This window comes from Larimichthys crocea, chromosome IV (assembly GCF_000972845.2).
Source record: "Larimichthys crocea isolate SSNF chromosome IV, L_crocea_2.0, whole genome shotgun sequence".
Classification (NCBI taxonomy): Eukaryota; Metazoa; Chordata; class Actinopteri; family Sciaenidae; genus Larimichthys; species Larimichthys crocea.
The window spans coordinates 4,965,268-4,987,399 of NC_040014.1; the positions used below are offsets into that span (position 1 = coordinate 4,965,268).

The following is a 22,132-nucleotide window of genomic DNA, read 5'->3' on the forward strand; positions in this document are numbered from 1 at the left end:
GACGCTCTGTGCTCAGAAATCCACTCGGGGCCATTTAGAAACTCATCGACTGTAATATCATCCCATTGTGCAGCGTTCACTGTCAACACCGTCCACTTAATACGGCCACAGATGCGCACATCGGCCCGTTGGCTGGCACCAAAACCTGTGACATGTCATTTGTGGGCCGGTCCCGCTGACCGCAGGGCCACCCCGATGCTCTCATCCATTTACGGCGAGGCAGTGAGTGCTTCAGTCATGACGAGAGGCCCAGAGGCAGAGCTGGCAGAGCCCAGGAGTGTTTGCGAGAGTAGGTTAGTGAGTGATTGAACGCAGCCCTCTGTGATGTGTGTGTCAGAAGCAGAGACTTGTGTCAAATAATGGCCGATGTGAACGTTGACTGATTCCGCTGAAAGAAGCCTCATTTGCAACTCGCGAGTTTTCAACGTGTGTGCGTGCAAATGTCTCGGCATGTGTGTGTGTGTGTGAATGCCTTTGTATGCGTGCATCTGTGAACTTCACTGCAGTGTTAATGAGAAGCAGAACAGCCTGAAGGTGTGTGTGCGTGTGTGTGAACGAGTATGAGCTCTCATCTCCGGTGTCAGATCATCGCCTCAAAGAGGGGAAGTAGAGAGGTGAATATTTATGCCAAACAGGGGAAATTCCTCTTTATGAAGACAAATACAGGATGAGACAATGCCGGAAAGAATTTCGGAATTAAAGACAGCCTCAAAGATTCATTAGCAGTTGTTAAGATGCAATTGTTTTCCCATTTTTATTAATCCGTGTCATGATCTTCCATCTTCTACATCTGAGAACAATGAAATGCCTACAGACTGTGTGACAAGCGAGTGTTTTTATGGTTAAAGAATCAATTAATCACCAGGAAACGTTAAAGAGGCAAAAATTTGTCTTAATGACGCTGCCACAGGGACTTTCTGACAACGGTTTATACTAAACCATATGGTAAAATATAAACAGGGCTGTGAATACAGTATACAAAGACATGACAAGACATAATGTAGTATGCAGAGCAGACTATACATACACCGCCACATATAAATATTCAGTATTCCGTAACAGTGTGGATTTTGTGCTTATTGCAGATTGTATATGCATTTTAGATGACAAGTGTTTGTGGCCATAAACCACCGAAAAGTCACTTATCTCTGCTCCGTCGTCCATTATATCCTGTAATGTTTCTCCTCCCTCCCTCTGTTCTCCTTCTGAGTGATGGAGCCAAGTGAGCACAGCTGGTTTGTGGCCCTTCAGAGGGGTCTCTATCTCCTCACTCCTTCCCTCTGTTTGTACCTTGGCTCTGCTGGGGACATCATCTGAGAGAAGAGTGCAGTACTTGGACACGAAGACACTTGTGTGCAGGTGTGAGAGAGAGGAAGTATGATTGTTTAAATATAACTCCGGTACTGTAGAATACTAGTGCGTCTCATCATTGGTGCAGGTACAGTAGCCGAGATTCAGCACTGATACCCAACAGACATTTTTTCATAATGTAGCTCAGGTGATTTTTTTTTTTTTTTAATCAAAAATGATCCACCGTGAAACAAGAGGAGACAGAGATCTCAGTCTGATAGGTGAAAAGGTCAGAGAGGTCGTTGACATTCTCCTCATGTGCTGTCTGTCTGAAACCTGCTTCACATCTGCTGCTGAGCTGAAAAGAGCAACGTTGTTCCTTCCAATTAAAACCCGCCCCCCCAACACACTCATCACCACCAGAACCACCAATGCTACTGCTGCCATGCACCACTGTGTGTCTGTCTGTCCGGCTTTGTCCACGCAGATGTCACTGTCTGTACTCTTATGAATGAAGAGGTGTTTATTTCTCTTGAACACAGATTTACTATCATTTCTGCTGTCATTTAAGACTTATATTTTAAATTATAGGCATTTTGTTCCCCTATATTTTGTTTGTGAAAAACATTCATCGTTAAAGCTGCTTGTGTAAAAAAAAAAAAAAAAAAAAAAAACACAAAAAGAGGAAATTTTCTGATGTTGGTTCAATCATCTTTTTTTTTTCGATTGATTTTTATTAATTGAAAGCTGTTGTAAACCGTTACATCCACTAGGACTAACCCAGTCAGACAACAGCACAACATTTATAAAATCAACAAAGTCTCTGTGGTAGTGAATGAAAAATGGTTTAATTATAACAAAAAAAAAGATACACAGGCGGGGTACGATGGGACAAAGTGATTGTGCCAAAAATAATGAAATGAATACAACAAAAGTAGGACTGTCTTATCTGGAGCTAAAGAAAAGAAACACAAACAAAATGTCTAACTGGCTAACTAACAAAAGAATTTCTCAAAACAGTACAAAGGTGGCACGACCAATAATCCTGGTGAGGTAACAAAAAATGCCTACGTGTGTGGTAGTGTATAGGGTACCCAAGTTACCTAGTCCCAAGTAAAAAAACAACCTCCCGCCACCTCTAACAACTCTGTAAAGTTCACAAGAACAAACAAAGGCAGCACAAGCACAAGTGGAGAAAAAAAGAGCAAGAGAGCGAAGACCGGCGACATCCTCCATTTTAAGAGGCCTTCTCCTTCACCATAGGCCTACTGGAGAGGTGGGGAGCCAATGATCAGCAGCAGCCCGCCTTCACAGGTGAGAAGTATCTGTGCAGCCAGGCACGTAACATAAACATATAGAATTTTAAATCAAAATAAAAATTTAAGAAATATTTTTTAATTTTAAAACAAGTACTGGCCAATAAATAAACACATTCTCAAAAATCGATATCACTTTTCACCTCAAAAATCCAGGATATAATATAGTAAAAGCATAAATGTACTTTCCTCCTCTCTACAATTTTATTGCAACATTTTTTAAAGCTCAGATTATTTCTCTAATTTAAAACAATCAGAAACCAGACCCGGACCCTGGATGTTGTACGTTGAGCTAAGTGACTTCCCCTTGACATTTTGCGAACAAACTTGTGACTCTCGAGGCTGCAGCAGCAGCCACCGGCCTCCATCTGCGTCTTGTAGCTCCGGCTCTTGTCACCTGACACCATCTGCATGGTAACAGGCCTGTGAGAGCCTCTTCAGGCCGGCCGGGCACACACTGCGGGACTGCTGTGCTGTCCGGTGACAAGTGTGGAGGGACGAGAGCCAGAAGGCACACAGGAATGCAGCAGACACTCACTGTGTGTGGTGTCTGTGTTTCTCTCGCTCCCTGTACGGGTTAAGAAATGCTCTTACTATCTTGTTAAAGGCAATACATGTCGTTGTCTTAGTTTGTTTGCCTCTGGCTGACCCGTGTCTCTTCGAGAATCTCAACTAGCCTGCTGAAATAAAAGCCTTTCACTTCCTGTTTATGTCACTCTATTGCCTATACATCCTTAAGTATCTAAAATTAATATTTATTACAGAAGATTTTATTATAGCCTGTGATAATAGTGATGAATGAATGAATAAATAGTGAAGGTTTAGCCTGCCTCTCACCCAATGCCAGTGGGGATAGCCAGAAAATGTATGGATGGATTTTATTGTAGTGTCTCCTGTACCCCAAAGTAACAGTTAGTTACTTAATGGCAGTAAGATAAATGTAATCAAAGTAAGAGATAATGCACAAAGGGTGTTCCAATATAAGAAAATAATGGACTCAGTGCATTCCTTATCAAACTTATATCATATATTATAGGATTTGTTCTCGAGATACAACATATCACACTTTGTCAGGGAGAAAACAGTGAAGTCTCTGACTTGCAGCAGCAGACAATCAATACTTTTTCAATAAAGAAGTTTTTTAATGGTCTCCTGCAGACCAGTAACAAACAATGCAGCACTGTATTTATACCATAGTCTAAATGAGTCTACGACTCCTTCTATGAATGAGTTGTCATGTTTCATAAAAACCCGTTTTTCTTCTGTAGTTTTGTCCCTGTGTGCGTGCTGTCACTCCTGACCCGAGCCTAATCATTTGAGGGATTATGGGGATTTGAGTCTTTACCTGCCGTGAGAAAAGGCGACTTAATCGGTCTGTCTGTCTGTGACGGCTGCAGCCTTGGTTTCAGCGTCGGGCCGACTCATGTCGTATGAAACTTAACAAGTCCGGACGTGTCACACACTCAGATCCCACACATACATGCAGGCAGGGACACACTGTTTATCAACTGTGTTTCCTGCGACCTCATGCCACCCCGACACAACACACAAATACACACCTACTCAAACACAGAGTGGCCAGTAAAGCCACCTGTGTGCATATTGGTCAAGACGGAGCAGTTTGCTTTACCTGACTGATGATCACTCAGGCTGTCGGAGCAGCAGAAAGGCTTTGTTGAGGTGGATTAGCCGTCTGCAGGCCAAGGCTCGAGTTACTCTATGGGTTAGGCTCAGCCAGCGCCTAATGACAGAGGAAAAGTGCACTCCGTGACCTGTAGGTGTTAAACTGAGACCTCTTCTCAACTGTGATGACCTGGCTCTGCAATCGGACAGGTTGAATGTGCGAGATGACATCTTAACTCTCAGCACATAACTGATTTCCCATGTGAATGACCTCAAACAGCGGCTGTAATACTCAAGTCGATGTGAATGAAGTGATGGAAAAACTCTGAGCTGCTCCTCTGTGACACTTTGCTCAGTAAAAAGAGTAGTTTGTACCCGTGTAAGCATAAATATAAAGATGTTCATCTAAACCGGGCTTTAGGTCCGCTGCCTGTCGGTCGATTACTCAACTAATTGGTCATTAGGTTCTTCATTCGACCAAGAAACCTGTAGACAATTAGTTCTTTTTCATGGTCTTTTTATGGGGAATGAGCTATTAGTCAATAGTCATTATAAGAAAACTGGATTTTAAGAAAATAATCTGTTAAAGGGTTGCTAAGGTAACACTTAAATTTAGTGGCCACAAAGCTGCTATGTAGCTTTTAATTCTCAGGACGGCTTCTGGGAGATTTAAAACAATTATAGACACAATTTTGACAATGTTCAGATGAGACGTCAAACATGTATTTCCAGTTACTTGCTAGCATAACCAAGTGAGGATTAAATGGATATATTGGACATGATAAAACAAATACACCAACCAAATATAGCCTGATCCTGATTCTGATCGCAAAGCGACCAATGGTTGTCCATCTTACAGGGGACCTGACAATAAAAGTAAAGGATGTAATTTCAGCTGGAGTCAAGAACACTACAGGACATCCGCAAAAAAGTACTTAAGTAGAAAAAAAATCAATCGGATGACTTTAAGATAAAGTCTCCAAAAGTTAAAAGAACACAATACAAAAGTGTTGCAGTGACTGGAGTGAAAGTAATCTGTAACTTCTGCTCAACGCGATCCAAGACCTCAGTCCAGTTTCCCTGAAAGCTGGAGTTATTATGTGTCACCAAAGCACGACAACTGACATGATATATGTTGAAAGACAGGCAGAGTGGGCAGAACGCAGGCTGGAAACTCACCACAGTGACATGTTTAAATAAGGAAAAATAGTAGATTTGATGAATGCTAACACTAACAGGATGTTTAACAGTATAATGTATACGTCAGTTGAAAAATGTGTATTTATGTCCACATTGAGTTATGTTGCTCACTTTGATTTTATTTAAATCCATCCAAACAGCATTGTGTAGAATAACATGAAATATGTCCAAATGTTTGCATCACTGTGATTAGAATAGCCTTTGCTCAAACCCTCCCCTGTTCATGTCACTGGCTGTTGTTCGGGGGGTAAACACTATCTGAGAAGTGTTGAGCCTGTGAAGTGTTCGGTGTGTGTGTGTTAACGTGCTGAGTGCAGAGTGTGTGTGTGTGTGTGTGTGTGTGTGTGTGTGTGTGTTTGTGCTGACTGATGTTGGTTCAGAGTGATTTTACACTCTGGCCCTCTTACCCAAACTGTCTCTTTCACGCACACAGACATTTTCTTTCAGTGGTCGCAGCTCTGAAGGTCAACTAATCAGCAGGAACACTTAACTTGTGTCGCACACAGTCAGTAGCTCTGAGATGTGGCTGCTTTTATGTATTACCCAGAAAAAGTGACAGACATTCTTAACTTTTCAAGACTATTGCTGTTTTCTGACTTCTACACATTTGAGTTTTCTTTGTTGGGTATTTAGTCATCAGGAATATCTTCCATTTTTCACATTGTTAATTGGTGATTCAATATTTTTGAGGTGGCCTCAGCTGCACAGTTTCCCACAGCAACGGTTTAAAAACTGAAAATGTAAAGGCTTCAGGGATCAGAGCTATGTTTGGTCACCGTGGACACGAAACAATTTCTACGTTGGCATTCATTACAATTCGTCAATATGTGCAAAATGTCAAAATTAATTGTAGAGAGGAGGATAGAAATATGACATATAACACCCAGGCTAAACTGAAGTTTTTATAGTCTTTACAGGTTTCCTGCTATTCATGTTCATAACGTGGGAAGTAGAATATCCAGATACAATCATCAGATCAAATCTGATCATTAGCAAGCTGACTTTAGCAAGTGTCTAAGAGATATTCAGCTTGATTTGCCTGAGGCCACTTTTGCAAAATGACAGGAGGCCGGTCAATGAACAAACATGAATAATGTTTATCAGGTAAAATGATACAAACATTTGGATTGTTTCTTGTGGTGCACTGAAACTAACGAGATTTAACTCATCACATTAGCAACCTTGCATACAGCAATTGTCGTTTGGTAAATTAAACAATGCTTTAGGATCAGTGCCAAAATAAAGACAAATTCAACTTAACTCTGCAGGCCTAGAGTCTACAGCAATGGTATTTCTATGGACTTTTTTTTCTGTTCTTTTTCTCTGTAGAACATTCAGTGAATGCTGTACAACTGCACAATTTCCAACTTGTATCAGTTCTGCGAGGGAATCATGCATCATGACAAGTTGACACCAGTGCTACATCATGATGTGATTCTACTGAAACACGATCGCCAGTTTATTGAATTGCTGCCACGCCCTGGTCAAATAACGTCGGCATGGATTCAGCATCCAACACAGAGCTCTGCTAATTGCTGCAGAAATCGAACCTGCGGCTGTTTTGATAACCAAATGGTCTCTCCAACTGCTAATACCCCCTCCACCCCCCTCCCTTTTTCAGGCTCCAACACTGAAGGACAGGAAGAATGTACATTAAGGGCCAAAGTACTCAAAGTCGTAAAAAGTAATGACAGCGTCTGCTGATGTTGGCGGGCGGCTACAGTCGAACCGTGTGCCTACAGTCCATTATTTGAAGACGGTGTGAGTGGTCGTATCTTTTTACAACGTTCCTAATGGTTATGGATGAAAATGATGGCACACATGATGACGCCGCTCTTTCCACAAGGCGATAATGGCGGTCACATGCCATTTAGGGTGAGAGGGAGAGAAAGAGAGGTTAGTAATGGCAGTGAAAGGACAAAGAGAGGGAGAAAGAGACAGAGGGTTAGGGGTTGCATTAAAACGATTAGAGATGCATGGTTAAGATGGCAGCCGTGGAGCGCTAGTGGAAGAAGAGCAGGCGGAGAGATGAAGGGAAGGATAGTGGTGTAAAATGAGTAGAGAGGAAGGGTTAAGATGGCAGGTCCAGCCCTGCTTCGCTCTTTCTGTCTCCCCAGGGGGTAGATGAGAGATGAGAATCCCTGTCATTCAGTGAAGGGGAGTATATTTATCCAACCCTCCACCCCACTGTTTCCACAGACTCCCACTGAATATGTTTCTATCCCTGTTTGAGATCTTTCCTTTCCTCTTTTAAATCTTTCATTTTCAATTTTCTCTCTTCATTTTTTCCTCTTTTTTCACCCTCATACATCCCTTTGTCTCTTTGTCTTTGAACCCCCCGTCCCCTGTTCCATCCCAGGCACTGATTTGGCGATTTGCAAGCGTAGTTAAACCAATATTACGATTTAAACTTCAGTATGTAAACTTTAGAATTTAGAATTTTTGTATATATTATTTGTAATATAATATTCTGTTCAATCATCCAAACAAGCCATGTCAGAGAATATTTAAAATAGTCGACGAAAGCAAGGCTTCTTTTTCTATTGCTGCTTTTTATGGGTGTAGCTATGTAGTCAGCTCGCTATCTAGATGATGGAAGATGTCTGCATTGGTAATCCTTTTATAGAGCTCCTCCAACAAATTTGATTGGTTAGTTGTTTCTCCGTTTTTTGAATTACTGAATAAATTGTTTTTACATTGTTTTTCCATTAGAAAAAAATGTAAAAATAACTATATAGCATGGAAATTACAAATGCACTGACTAGCTATTGCTAAATATACGAGCCACAAGTAAACTCGAGTGTAATACAATGAAAGTCTTAATAATTAGAACTTTCAATGACGCTACAGTGGCCTGTGTTTCACATTGAAATGTTCTAATTTAAATGCTGTTAGAATGGCAGTTGTATGCAATCAAGACACCCTTAACAAACCCAGCTTTAACTCACATATTTTGACAAATCTCAAAAGTGGCTCGTATCGATATCTCTCCCTCTTCATGTTTTTGGCTCTAAAAACTGTCTCTTTAACTGTATTTTTGGCTTCCATTCATACATTTCATATGCTGTCACGCCTTTGCCAAAATCTTGATTTCTCTTTTTTTTTATTGCGACTCACAAACAAGGACAGGCGGCGACAGTGTCGCCAGCAACTGTCAGAGGGATACGGAGAGAAAGTGTTGTTGAGTGTTGCAGTCTGAACAGCAGGCTAGTATCTCCACTCCAATAACAATTACATCAAGTGGTGTGTTAAATGAGGTGGCCCACGGTTCAGCGGCTGGGGCTAATCGCTGCAGTCTGCTCCCTAAAACACAGCGATAATGACGGGCAGGGGGGAGGATTCAGTTGCCACGGAATGCTTAATTTAACCCAGAGTCATACTGTACATGTAAAAACTCTCAGTGTGGCAGACAGTGAACGGAAAGAAAAAGGAAGTTTCTAACTCTGTCAGAAAAAAGATACACATCTGTCTTATGTCTCCTTCCCTTTGGCGAGTAGGTGGAGGTGAAGAAGCCGCCTGCTTGTGTTTTTAGAGAGATGGAAACCGGCCTGCGGTGAGGCGATCTATTAACAGCGGCTCCATCTCTCCTTTATGGCTCTCTCCATCATCACATCGAAGCAGTAAATCCTTCCTTAAACCGATGTGCAGCTGCTGACATGTGGTTCCTATCTAGTGATTTCACAACTGACCTGGATTCAGCCAAGGTGACGCTGATCGTGGCAAGGGACGCAGCTGATAGCTGGTCTGGGGTCAGTTGTGAAGTTCAGAGAGCGGTGCAGAGAGACTGAAAGTGCGTCAAGTGTTGCAAAACGTGATGTTTTCTTGGATGTGATGCCGATGTTAAAGGCGTGTTTCTGTATGTGAGTGGGCTTGGTTTGGTTTAATGCTGATCAGCTGTTGGATAGCAGCTGGTGATATTTTTTTTGGCCTAGTCAAACTAGTCGGACCGGTCTACTTTGGCCCGGGCCAGATTTCTGCTGCTCTTTGTGGCCTTTTCCTCAGAATAATATGAGCTGTGTCGGCAAAATGCATGTACATGTGGGCGGATAGATTTGTATGTTTGTATTTTCTCTTAACTGTTATTTATCCAGGGAGGTTTCTCTGTTGGCGACGCCCTGCTTAAAACTCACAAAGTTAACCAAATTACCTCCTTCTAAACCGCTGTCTAATGTTGCACATGGCCTTTGGTTCTGAAAGGTGGATTTAGTTTGGATTTGGTTCCAAATTGATAAAATTATTGGACTCAATAAAGGGTCAGTTTGCCCAAATAACTAACTTAACACAGGTGTAGCTAAACAGATGGTTTTGGATTTTCTGACACCTGTTCCTGGGTTTCTCTGCCTCCGTCTAAATGGTGGAAGATGGAATTTCTGTTGTGGTCCTCAAAACATTTCATTTGAAAATATTAAAATACAGGAACTATATCACAGTTATTTTGAATAATTCACACATCTGACTGGAACTACTTTCTCCCAAAGACATGATCGCTATGAATGCTCGACAGAGAAGTACCTGGGGGAAAAAATATATAAAATGACAATTTAAATTCCTATAAATCTTATATTTGCTCTTCCGGCATTTAGTAAATTTACAAGTTTTAGTCCATTGAGTATCTTTAAGTTTTAGTATTTAAATATGGAATTATTAATAACTTTCTTTGAATATTTAAAAAGGAAATCTTTCTAGACTGGATATAGGATTCAGGGTGATTCTGATTTGATAACTAGATTTAATACTGAACACACAAATCAGTTAACTGTCTGAAGGCACTAGTTTGTTGAAGGTCCACCCTCTAAACTTTGTACCTCCTGCTGGCTGTGTGTGTGTGTGTGTGTGTGTGTGTGTGTGTGTGTGTCTGCAGGTGCTGTACATATTCACGTGTGCTTGAAATTTTGGAGCACGCCTCAGATTTATTTATGCTCTATCTATCAGTGGGAAACCGTTTTATATGCATTGAAATTTGCCCACTGGAGGTCCCAAAAGACGAGCCATTACCTTACTAACAGTACGCCTTGCACTCTGCTGAATATGTGAATGAGGAACATGGCCTCCACTGGCGCTGACACTGGAATGCTACAGCGGGTGTGAATATGAAATACAGCCCCTTAAGGTGGAGCACAAGAATCTGAGCCCCGGACTTCTAAAGGCGCCGTGTGTGAATCCGAGCCGGGCCTCTCTTAAGGCGGCATGTGCAGATCTGAGATAGTCTCCGGTTTGCAGGCTGATGGACGAGACTTTGACAGACATTCTTTGTCCAAGGGGGCGAGATGGGGCCCTGTTGGGGGCAGATTGAACGGACCAGGTGGTATGGCCCGGCGTTGGCATGCATGGCACTCGGAGGGTGCTTCTATGTTTAGCCTTTACATGATGTTACATGTGCTGTTTTTTCTGGGCCTGCTGTTGGATGTAAAGAGGACAGAGCTGTGTCCCTTAAGTGCTTCTCCCTCTGTAGATCCTCACAATGGGACACTTCAGACTCCTTTCATTGTGTGTCACACTTATAATGATTGTATGCACTGTAAAACATTATACAGGAATGCACCGTTATCTCAAAGCAAATACATAAATAGGTTTTGTATTTGATCTTCATAAATACACAAGTATTATTAATTTCAAGCTAATTCTCATCATCGAAACTCAGTTAAAACTCTTTAAATGTTGTAATTTTTTTTGTAAAACAAACACATGAGACATGCTCCATGTTAAGGTAAGTCACATGTCTTTCTTCTGATAGTAATACACCATAATGAAGGTTAGTTACAGACATGAACGTTTACAGTAAACAAAGGTACAGGGTGTGGCCTCACATGAAGGTTTCTACCAGCTGTAGTGTCAGTCAGCTCAATGTTAAATAAAAATATACTCAAACTGAAGATGTGACTGGAAAGTAAAACAAACTAACCATTGTGAATCTGATTGAACGGTTGTTGATCGGCAGTTTATTGAACTTATTTTTTTTTCAAGTTCAGTAAACTTAACTCTGTCTGTTTTTATTTTGGTGGCTCTTGGCGGCCTTGGACTTTAGTTCAGTCAACTCACATTTTGACTTGTAACCCTCGTGTTTTGTATTTCTGTCGATCTTCCATGTGTTTTTAATTGCCTCCGCTCCGTGTTTTCACTGACCAATAAAAACGCAGCCCCCTTATTCATTTAAATAGAAGCACTGCATTAGCACAGCAGGGTTCATCTCCTCGCCTGAACCTGCAGCATTACACACATTGAACTGCTTACCTTAACACAGTGCAAGGTGTGCTAAAGATGCCAGGAGCGTTATACTCCGAAAGGCGGATAGAGAAGAATTCAGTTTGTTTTTTTCTGATTTTTCTTGCCATTCAGTTGGCGATGTGACAAGACGTCCACAACACTCTGAAAAATTAAAAAGTGTTTTTCACCGGGATGATTTGGAAGGACCACCATGATGTGTGAGTCACGGTAATCACTGTAATCAGCGGCAAATTACAGAGGTAAAAGGACAGAGAAACGTGACAGGTTGTTTAACTACATCTAACAGCAAAGGGACAATAAGAGAAGCGTCTGTTAGTGTTTTACTAAATGTTGAATCTTTAAGGACAGTTTGGTTATCACCTTCTACATTTATCACATTTGTATATTACAAGTAGCCTGTGGATGTCTTCACCTGCCTACCTTGCATGTTGTAGCGACCTCTTATGATATGATATATGATGATCATTTGGTGAGAAATAGAAAACAAGCAATCCTCCTTAGTGACACGTCTGTCTAAATGGACGCCAAAGTTTTTCTTTGTTTGTTTGAAGGAGTCTCTCTTAAAGAGGTTTTGCTGGATTGGGAGCAGTTGGTGTTCAGGGCCTTAGTGTGTGATACTGGGCCATACAAATAAACACCAAAGACACACACACGCACACACATATTTAGAGAGAGACCTCCTAGCTCTTATACAGGACCTATGGGAGTTTTAAATCAAGGATGTGCTCTTTCCCACCCCTCTTTCACATCCCTCACATTTTCTCACATCATTTTGGCTTCTTCTTTCACATTTCTCGCACTAGTCAATCTTCCAATCTGCCATTTACCCCCCCTCCCCTCCCTTCTCTCTTTAAAACCTTGACTATAATCCTCTCACACCCTTTCTCTCTCTCCCCCTCTCTTCTCAGAACCATGAACACAACAAATTTTCCGAGCCTGAGTTTTTAGCATTTCACCATCTCCCCACTGAATGCCTATTACTCAACCAAGTCAGCTCCACCGCACTTTGATGTGTGTGAGACCTCACTGGTGGATAAGTGCTGGTGTTTTGTTGTGTGTGTGTGTGTGTGTGTGTGTGTATGTGTGTGCATGCATTGGCAGTGGTGTGTGAGAGCTTTGCAGGCTTGTCATGGGCGGGTGATTGAGTCCAGACGCTGTGGGTTCCTCTCTTCACCGCCGTCCCACCCCACCTTCCCCCCAGCTCCTTCCCTGGTTGCGGGTTCAGTGTGTGTTGGGCCCGGGGCGGGCGGGGCCACGGCTCCCTGGGGTGCAGTAAAGTGATAGGGCAGCGCAGGGGGCTCGGGTCGCCCCTGGGGAGAGGGGTCAGAGGTCTGACTGTGGGCCCTGCCGAGCGAGGATCAGGGCCATGTTAGTCAAGCGAGCTTCAGGTGGGGGGCTTCCTGTAGAATTCACTGCTGCTTAGGTTAGCTCGCATCTGTGTTTCTATGAGTGTGTGTGTGTGTGTGTGTGTGTGTGTGCATTAGTCTTGCCTCTGTGTCTTAACATATTCCTCCTTGTAGTCTTTTATCTTTTCCTCCTTAAAAATAGATGAAATCAATCAATCAATACATAATATGTGCTTACACATATATACATATAAATAAATCCAGGTTACGTCTAGGATGTGTGTTTACTCATGTTCTTGTTTTACACATGTGCAGCATGAAATGAATTTTAGAAACAAATACTTTTAAACATTATGACTTTTTTTTAGGCTGCTTGGCTGTTGTCACGGTGACTGCATCTTTGCTTTTTATGACTTTTTTTTTTTTATCCACTTTTTATCTTTCACATTTGGTGGCTTCAGCTTAAATTATACCCTTTTTGCCCACCAGCACAGGAGTCTACATGGACTGTACGTGACCCAACCACATAAATGTCTGCTGTCTGCCATTTTGTATTATATCAGGGCCTTTGTTTTTAAATGTCACACCGAACAACGCGCAGTCGTGCTCATTTAATGTGAGTGCAACGGTGCAGCGAGAGCCAACTGAACACGATCATGTGGAGGAAGAATAGGAATGACTAAATAGGAAAAAATATGAAACATAAGGAAGCAAGTTTACCAAAAGTCTTATTTTGAGATGAAAGATGTTTTTTTTTAAAATGATGAAATGACTAAAAAAAGTTTTTGATAAGAGAAGAAAGAAAGAGAAAATTAGTTGGAAGAAAATGTGATAGAAAATGTTGGAAAGTAAAATCTAAACTAATCCACTTTTTTTTTTTTTATAAATCTTTGGTCATTAAAAAGAAATAGAAATCTTTACAGACACCACTGAGCCAGCAAAGAACTTTCAGCAAAGAAGTGAGAAGAGGATGATGAGCACGACAGAGAGTGAAGGAATCCAGTTTACAGGGAAGTAAATAGAGAAGTGAATGAAGCATGAAGCCTTTCATGGGAGTCCAAGAGACTTTTTAAACTTCACCTTCCATCCCTCGGCAGCTCCTAAGATGGACGACAGCGAGGTCACGCTGTCACCTGGGCTCAGACACTGACCAAACACTGACTCTCAGGGCTGAATAATGGGCTGTCACTAACCCCTGACCTCAGCTCAGAGTCTAAGGTGTCAGATCGATATCAGCCGAGCGACGGTGAGCAGCTCGTCTGATGGGAGGTATCCTGATGTTGGGCGGCACTCAGAGGTTAGCTGGCTGTGTGCTCTGCTGCAGAGTCCACGTTAAGTGAAATTTAAAAAATCATTCATTCACTGTGTGTGTACGCAGTGATGTGTAAGCATCCTGTTCCTCGGTACACATGTCCGGCAGGTGCTGATGGGACGTATTTTAGTGAGGTTATTTTAACAGGGCTCGCTCTGGGCCTCCTGGAGTTATGTGGCATTAGGGGTGGTAAAGGAGGTATGTGTGTGTTCCTGTGTCTAGGGTCCACATATGTACGTGCCTGCATGTATACACCTGCAGCTATGAGCGCTGCGTGGTCGTCAAAAGCGCTGATTCTGTGGTTGGAACATTGTGTTGGTGTAAACTGGCGTCATGGCAACCTGAACAACCATCTTTGGCACAGAGGGGGTTTATGAGCCGCTCTGTCAGCCCCTTGGGGTTTTACACTGACTGAATGACGGAGGCCTGCTGTGTGTGTGTGTGTGTGTGTGTGTGTGTGTGTGTGTGTGTTGACTGACACTAACCCCATGCTGCTGTTGATGCTTTGACCCCCTTGACACCAGAATAGCATTGTCAGTAATTAACCTGCCTCATTCATGTAAGACAGAAGGAGAAGCTCTTGTCTCACACAGTCTGAAATATTCATCTTTAAAGAGCCACGTCACTCAAATCGAGTAACTCATAATCTCGGGGAAACAAAGTGGTCAGCTGATATTAGTCCAGTGTGAGTCAATGACTCGGTCATTTTACAGTTGGAAAGAATTTTTGCAAGCTTTTTAAACTTTTTTTTTTCCTTTTTTTCCTTTTTTGTCACTTTAGATTGAGACTGTTATTATGTTGTCCGAGCATTGATGTCATTTAAAGACGATGGATATTATTTCTTCTGATTTCAGCTGTATCCAGTTTTATTTAGTGAACAGCAGGTCAGATGGTCAACTTTATGTTGAACAATAAAGTTTACAATAAGGAATACATAATGAATTTGCTTGAATTTAAAGGAGCACTTCACCAGTTTTACATGGTTAACCTCTGGAAACAGTTTTATATCCTCTGGAGGAGCTTCTTACAGAAAATAACCCTGACTTTGTGATTTGTTTTTTGGACTGGACAGTTGCATTATGGGAAATGTAGGATCAAGCTATTTTGGGGCTTGAGGCACACTCCTGCAGAGTCTGCTGCTGTAAAATTTTGACTATTTATCTTTTTTAATGTGCTTCCTGTGGGTCCTTCAATGCTGAATTGCTGGATACAGTTTTTCTTTTATCAAAAATTCCAATTTTCTATCACACTGAAATCAAATCTTTAGTTCTTATCCAGGAAACCTTATTTTCCCTGAATTATGGAGCCGTAAAATAAATCCTTACCTGGAGTGCCTGCGTTTAAACTCCATTTAATATTTGAGAATTTTTACCTTCTTCTTTTGAAATGAAAAATTGTAGAAAAACTGTAAAAACTTTCTCAAAGTATTGTCTCGTTCCCTGGATCAGTTTTATGTGATGTGTTTTTATGTACAAGCTGCGAAGACAACAGAGCCTCATTTGCAAGCAGCCTGAGAATTAGAATATACATGAAGCTTTACATAAGACGTCCTCTGTGTGTGTGGACTCACTTTAGCCTGGCACACAATGTGGCTGCAGCTGCATTGAAGGACGGGTTAGCGATTGGCACAGTCAGGACCACCAGGATCCGTAAACAGACCATCCGTCCGCTCTTATTCTTCCTGTCTCTGCTTCCACTCTCTCTAGCCTCTGTTTTAGTTTTTAACTATCGGAGGTGCCTTCCCACAAGCAGCAATGTGTTTTCAATCTGAGGCCAATTATTCACCTCCTCTGGTTTTGTTCCCAGCAGGAAAAAAAAACAGAGAACTGTCTATACTTTACAGGCTCCATTTTCCCCATCTCTCCGCTGTCAACGCCCAGTCAGACCGAGCCCCCTGGCAGACACATTATGTGTTCAAATGCATTCTATGTGTGTGTGTGTGTTTGTGAGTCCACGGACAGATGTGTGTATATAATTAGACAACTAAGTAATAATGGCTTTAACTTCCCAGCGGTGAAAATGCTATGAATGATGGGACAGGTGGAGGGAGGGGGATCTAGACCTCCCAACCCCGAGGGCAAAAGGATGGACAGACCCCATCTGGTGACATCACGTCACATGACCAGGGCCTGATTAGTCCCTTTTTTGGACCCATAAAGAGTTCCCCCTAGAGGTTGTAATCGGGAACTACATGCCGTGTTTAAAAAGAGAGTTAGTACACATCGGTTTGGAGGAGGAAATGGAGGGACTTGATATAGAAACAACGTGAGGTTTGGAGTTTGTGGTTTGTGAGCGCTCTTGTCTTTCAGTGCAGACATTATCAGTGTGTGTGTGTGTGTGTGTGTGTGTGTGTGTGTGTGTGAGAAGACAGGAGTGTCATGTGTTTCTGTGGGCTAAAAGCATCTCCTCTTTTCTTTCTTTGAGGAATAACCCTGGGAAGCTGCCCCTTGTCTGACCCAACTGGGTTTATGAGGAAAACAACAGGAGGGCTTTATCCTCCTCTCCTCCTCCTCTCTACTTTCTTTTCCCCTCCTGTTTTGTCTACATTCCTCTGCTTCCATCTCTCTCTCTCTTTTGCTCCTCTTCCCTCTTCCTCATCATCATTTGTGTCCTCTTCTCTGTGCTCTCCGACATTCCTCTTCTCTTTCTTCCTTTCCTTTCTTTCACCACTTGTATTTTCATAGCTTAACTCCTCTTCTCTTACATCCGTTATTGTTCTATCTGCTCCTCGCACTTTTGTCATTTACTCCCCTCTCCAGTTTGTTTGCTACTCTTTCCTCTCCTCCATCCTCCTCTTCTCTCTTGTCCCTTCTCCTTTAACTACTTCTGTCCTTATTAGCTCTGACTTTCTGAAAGGACCGCAACATTATAATTAACTAGCTAACTTTTCTGCAGTCATACACTCAGGCACTGTTGGCACTGAGGTCTTGGCCTCTGTATTTTTCTGGAAATGTGATGCTATTTGCAAATCCTGAGGGGGATTTACGTTCTACGGCTTCAATCTTATCTAAATATTTTCGGCTGATTCCTGTTCTCGCAATATAAAAAATTAACTACTTTAATGCCAACAACATATTTGAAAAAAAAAAGTCTGCACATTTAAATGCAAAGCACAACTTCATAAACTTGATTTAGGCTGAGCAGAAAAGTGAATCCAGTCATCAGGCAGACAGTGTGTCTGAGTTTTATTCAGTTTTATTCATGCCAAGAAAATAAAAAAGAAACGCATAAAGAATTCAGTGTTTCTACACCAGAGTTTAAAGTTTTGGGCAATATAAAACAGCAGATGTTCTAGTCAGGGACTAAAGCATTACCACTGCATTTCCTGAATGGAAATAGAGAAAAGTTTTGATACAAATAATTTCTTTAGAGTTTATTCAGTTGAAAGCATTTGATCACCTCATTTTTGGGCATGTTTAAGCGGGACTTTCCTCTTCGTCCTTGTACTTTTACACACTCTTGTTTTACGCTGTATGTTCTTCTCTCCTCTTTTCTTCAATTTACTCCCACCCTCTCCTCCACACCCCTTCTCGCCTCGTCTGTTTCTTTCTGTACTGGCTCTGCCGTAGGTTACCTGTGCCAGGCCACAGAGAGACAATAACACAAACAGAAGGGGATAAAGAAAGCAAACAAGCAGGGGAGCGCACTGAAAAGAGGGATTATCCATAGATGTGGGCTTTGTTAAGAGCTCCGGTTACTGATTCATTGATAAGCCCCTCCAACTGGCCATGAGTAATTCAGCCAATCAGGGATCATTAATCCCCAAGACAAATGGATTTAGGATTTAGGTGCTTTTATTTTGTTAATGGCTCATTATGACAGATTTATAACTGACACTGAACCGCTGAACCGTGCTGTTTTTTTCTTCATTTTGTTGTTTTTGCCAAGGTCTGATCGTTCTTTCTGCCTCCTGCTATCAAACCCCCCCCGAACACTCGATCAGCCTTCACCGCGTCCTGCTGCTCAGAACACTGCCGAAGGGAAAACACAACTGTTGAAATTGCCTCGATCAGCCCTGTAAAGGCTTAATGGTTCACTAAATAGCCTGTAACAACAAAGCCATTTAGAAAAACAGATGAATAAATCTTACTGGTAATGAAAATGAAGAAACCCCGATGCTGAAGATTGCAAATACTGCTTAAGGTTTATAGCTCAGTAAATGAACGAAGGCTTCTCACACGTGAGTCCAGCCCATGGTTGGGGGTTGTGGAGAGGTTTGACGGATGCTCTCAGAGTCTCAGGGTATTAGACAGTAGAGATCAGAGTAGAGAGCAGCGGGAGAGAGGCTGTGGGCAGCCTCCTCGAAAGGAGAAACCAGAAGACATTGAGAGATTAAATGTCTCCCATTCGACCACATCTTGAGTCAGGCTGTGCGTTTATGACTGCGTCTTATCAATATTTCATTTCTGCCACTCAAAAAACTCCTAAAAACCTCCATCTGGCAAACATCTGGATTATCTCTTGGCGCTCTTCATACATTTAGTGCATTCTATCATCTTTTGTGATAAACACCTACAGTCTAGATTTTAGATTTTAGACTCTTTGCTGCATATGTTTGTCCACATTTGACCCCTGTTCAGTGCTGTCATCTAAATCCAAGTGATGTGATCATAAAAATGTGCTTCCAAAGCAAGAATTAGAAACAGATCACTCAACGTTTGCAGGCAAACAAGGATGCACATTGTTTCCGGGCATGTTGCTAAGTGGGAGCATTGGGATGCAATGTCCTCCCATGGCACAATATTTTGTACAGTGTCCTGCAGTAATTTGTCTGTTTTGATATTTCTGCGACAGGAAGGTTTGGACCGGGTTCAGACCGCCTCTTCAGTGTGACCTAAATAAAGTTCAAATGCAGCTTTCAACCAACAGCTGCACATAAAAAGTTTGGTCATGTCACAAGTGGTAACTCTGTGCCGGCAGTGTAGTTATCTTGTTTTCCTCACAATGCTGTTGTCATACTGTCCGACTGCTTCGCTGACCAAAGATGTGATGTAAAATGTTGCAGGATCATAATGCAAGAGGTGCAGCAATCCTAAATGATTTAATTGATCAATTTATCCCTGAAATATCAACAGTCAAGTAAAATAATGCGCTGAAGCATTTAGACGTGATGAATGTATTGATTTGTGTTGAGTGCAGAAGTGAGATCCAGTCAGAAGTGGTCACTTGAGAATGATTTTGAGGTGCTTGTAAATGTTCTACCCACTCATGGGTGTATTTGAATACAAGTATCCACATCTGAGCAGGGTCATCGTCACTTTCCCAAACTTTTTCCCACCTCTCTCTGACAAAGGGCATTAGTTAGAAACTGTTCTTAATCCCGACTAATCTTGGCTGTTCCTCCTGGGTCAGGTTTGATTGACAGCCACTGACACTTGCAAGGCTGAAGCTAACATTTAAGGCTTTGTTAAGACACGGCATGACAAGGCAGGATATCCCACAGTGCCTCTGGCTGAGGACATGATACTGCGGAGCCGGTTGACCCCTGGTAGTCATAATATCAGCGAGGAGCTCTGAAGCTGAGGCCATGCTGTGCCTGCCTGGAGCCAAAGCGCTCAGCTGGTGCTGAAGGGGCGGAAAAAAAGAAAAAACTGGGAGAGAAAACAAGAGCTTTGGTTTCACGTTTGACCAGACTATAATTAGAGAGAGAAAAAGATTAGAATATGTCCACCAATGCCATAAGACACCCACACACTCCGCTATCACGCCTACACCCACAGTCATTTGCGGCCCCTGCAAACCCAGTAGGACGACCACTAATCCTGCAGCACATTTACAATCTGTGTAACGACAACCTGATACCCCCAGCAGGCCGTGGCGAGCACACACCTTCCTTTATGCTAACGCATGCCTCACAAAGCCCCGACATGTACATGTCAGCAGCTACAGCTGTGTCTTTACCCGATCTCACCTGGCTCCAGATCAGCTGATTGGCGTTCCCTTTCCCTTGGCATAGAGCTAGGTGTAATATCTGATCCGTGGGCAGGAGAGGAAACGCCGTGGTAAAACCCCCACAGTGCTCCGACGAGTTCACCCGTATCGGATCATCAGCCCGCTGCAAGCTCCAACACGGTCTCTGGCCTGTCTCCCCTGACGGCCTTCACTGTGTCAATGAACAGAGGTGGAGTATTGAAGACATCCGCAGCATGTCAGTGATACTGAACCGCGGGCCATTAGCAGCTATAGAGACACAACTAGCCGGCTGTCCAAACCTAATCTGTCTCCGCTAAAAGCCTCAGAAATGCAACCTTATACGGCGCCTATGGGAATATGTGTTTCCAATCACTCTCCTCAGGAATGAATACCTGGCATATCTCACTGCTGCACTTTTTTTTCTACTTTCTCCTGTCCACTGGGTTTACAGTAAACACCAGGCAAAAAAATCTTGGGGCGGTTTCAAGGCGAGGCTTGAGAACAGGCCCCATTTTCCCAGACTCGGAGATTCCACAAGGGGCTCCTACATCAAGCTGTCATATTCGGCTAATGAAAATCTCATTCTACAGAGGGATCCTCTTAAAGCTGCTAAAGTCACATGCTAACCAGGGGATTAGCCCTGTAACGCTAGGGGACTTTAATTTCAGCACCAGCATAAGTCATCACTGCTGAGCACTAACATTGATATATGGCTTAGGACTGACTAGCATGTGTCATAAGAGGTTTCTGCGGAGGCGGGTGTGCTGCAGGGGGATTCGGTTGAGTCTCACAAGACACTTGGATTGATCAGGACTGACATGATGAGATCCTGTAAACAAAACCAGAGGAGCCGTAGCTTAGATGTGTCTTTCACAGTCGGGCCTCTGTTTCCGAACACATGTGGTAACTTTTTTCTTAAGCTGTGGCCTCCCTACAATACCAAAAGTATCATCTCTTGTCATCAGGTGTTGGAGTACTCATAACTCTTACGAGAGCTTACCATCATGGAGCATGATGGCGAGAGACTCCCCAACCAAATCAATGAATAACAACCTTCCCATTTAAACAGCTGCCGCCAATGTACCCTTAAGCGCTGCTTCAGGGAATGTGTATGTTAATTTTGGTGAAAACATAAAGTGGGCCACTGCAGAGAGAGCATGCATGCTCAGCACATTTTCATTGGGTAAATAAAGGTCAAGATCAGTGATCACATGATCATGTCTGATGCTCTGGTGGGAATTATCCTTGCATGTAAACATGCAGAACAATCACCCCACCGATAACAGATTAATCACGTTAGCATTATTGCTGACACACAGAAAACTGCCCTCAGTATGGATTATAAACAGCTCAATTCAGTCATGTAAGCACAAGTGGGCACATGTGTCTCTGGTGTAAATGCAGACATGACTTAAAGTGGTCCTGTTTATTTTCAGTGTTACTCACTAAAATGTACTTTGTGTATCCCTGAGGTCTAGCAAATCTGAACACATTTCTTTACTCGAAACATTTGCAAAAACACATTTCTGGATCATTTCAAAATGTTTAGATCACCGTTTACATCCTTGGCCTACTTGCTAGCAGTCTTCTTTCCTGCCCTTTTGCTAGCACATTGCTGGAGTTTGGAATCCCATGCACCAAAACATTACTCCATAGCGCTACTAGTGGTCAAACACTTTTTAGGGTACCTTTAAGTGATGAAAATATTTTGTCTTCAAACTTGACTTACTTGAGACTCTCAAAAAATTTAACTTGCCACTTGAATCTTACTGTTTGCAAGTTGTAATATGGTAAAAACTATAAAAAGTGATAGTGAGTGGCAGAATAACTGTAAAGCCTGTGCACTGAAGTAACAGACATTTACAGATTTAAAAGACTTGCAACTGTCTTGTATTGTATTGTTTGAA

At 42.4% G+C, this 22,132-nt stretch overlaps 1 protein-coding gene across 1 annotated transcript in view; it reads left to right on the forward strand.

Moving 5' to 3' along the window:
- The window catches only part of LOC104928480 (ephrin-A5b), a 70,829-nt gene that overhangs the window by 37,443 nt on the left and 11,254 nt on the right, over nt 1-22,132 (forward strand). The gene's annotated exons all lie outside the window — the stretch shown is intronic.